Source organism: Octopus bimaculoides, chromosome 13, assembly GCF_001194135.2.
Source record: "Octopus bimaculoides isolate UCB-OBI-ISO-001 chromosome 13, ASM119413v2, whole genome shotgun sequence".
In the NCBI taxonomy this organism is placed as follows: Eukaryota; Metazoa; Mollusca; class Cephalopoda; order Octopoda; family Octopodidae; genus Octopus; species Octopus bimaculoides.
The window spans coordinates 10,231,484-10,233,039 of NC_068993.1; the positions used below are offsets into that span (position 1 = coordinate 10,231,484).

The 1,556-nt window shown below is 32.1% G+C and overlaps 1 protein-coding gene across 1 annotated transcript in view; it reads right to left on the bottom strand.

Annotated features, from left to right (window-relative positions):
• The window catches only part of LOC106874550 (zinc transporter 9), a 34,990-nt gene that overhangs the window by 12,922 nt on the left and 20,512 nt on the right, over nucleotides 1-1,556 (bottom strand). The window lies entirely within an intron of this gene.

A 1,556-nucleotide genomic window follows, 5' to 3' on the forward strand; every position in this document is an offset into this window, starting at 1 on the left:
CAACACTGCTCATTGCTTTCCATTGCTCTTGCAGTAGCTGTACATGCAGCATTTTGTAATTGTCTAATTGAAGTCTCATTGGACGATGCATTTACTTTCCTTTTCAATTTCTCTACTACTGCCGTATTCCGACCAATGGCGGATCTCTTCTTCGGAGATGCTATGTCAAGAAATATGATGTAATATACTAAGATGACAATTGTACGTTAATAATGAAATGTCAATGAAAAAAGGTAAATAGTATCAATACCTTAGCAAATTTTAACAAAAGTTACTTTGCAAAGCGTTACCTTCTTTTTCCACAGTGGTTGTACTTACCCCAGGAAAAGAGAGTTTTCTGGCCCCAGAGTCTAAAACCATCTCTGGAACATAAGTAATGTATGTTCCCAGTTTGAAGAAAATCAAATGTGAACCTCAGAAGTTATGAGGGCTTACACACACACACATACTGAGTTTTATATATATATATATATATAGCATTATGCCATTGTATGATGTAATTACATTAATTTAGTACACAAAAGTCTACGAAAATCTCAATACCCCTTTCAAAGTATGGCATTTTACAAATGCCTCTCCACGTGTTTTTTGTTCTTTTTTTGTGAGGAAAAAAAGATTCTTTTAATCAAACTAGAGCTGATTTTGCACAGTGATATATTATTCATGTTTTCTTATCCCACCCAGCATGTGTCTTTTTTTAGTTATTTCTATGAACTAGAAACCATCTATATTAGATTTCTTAATGAAAATTACTAAAGAAAGCAAGGACTTATAATAACAAAATTACACTGGGTCGTGCTACAACATCAGTCATGTTTTTTGTTCACTGATAACCTAACACAATATTCTATTCATATTTTAATCCTAACACAGATTTTTTTTGTCAGGATTAATAAATGAATAGGATATTCATATAGTGTAGGAGTTCTCAACCATCTTTTATTCATGGACCCCTCTGATTATTATTCTGTTCTAGTGGTCTCCCATAACCATTCAATGATTATAAACTAGTTTTATAGAAACTTCTTTCAAAATTCCTATTTTGTTTTTCACACATTAACTTGTGTAGGTTGATTTATGCTATGAGGGTTTATATGGCATGCCTAAAGCAGAATTCCATCAAGCCATCTTTCTAAATAGCAGGAATTGTAACAAACAAAGGAGAAGGCCCTTTATGTGAATCTTTGATTTACAGAAAATAGCAGCCAAATTACCTCTAACTCACACACTAACCATTTGTTCATTCATTTGTTTGTTCAACAATTTCTTTTATTTTTCCATGCAAGTTAGGCTTAGATGGGAATTGATTTTCAGGGAAGATTTTAAATTTTACAATCAAATGTTCTTCTTGTCACCAACCTTCACCTGTTCTGCAGGTAAGGGATTTTTATATTCAACACACCTTTCAAAGCGCACAGCAACCAGTCATGATGTCAACACAGAATGTAAATATAATTATGGTTTCTCTTCAAAGGTGACAAATAAAACATAAAAAAGTATGCACATACACACACATGCACAACATATATATATATATATATATATATATATATATA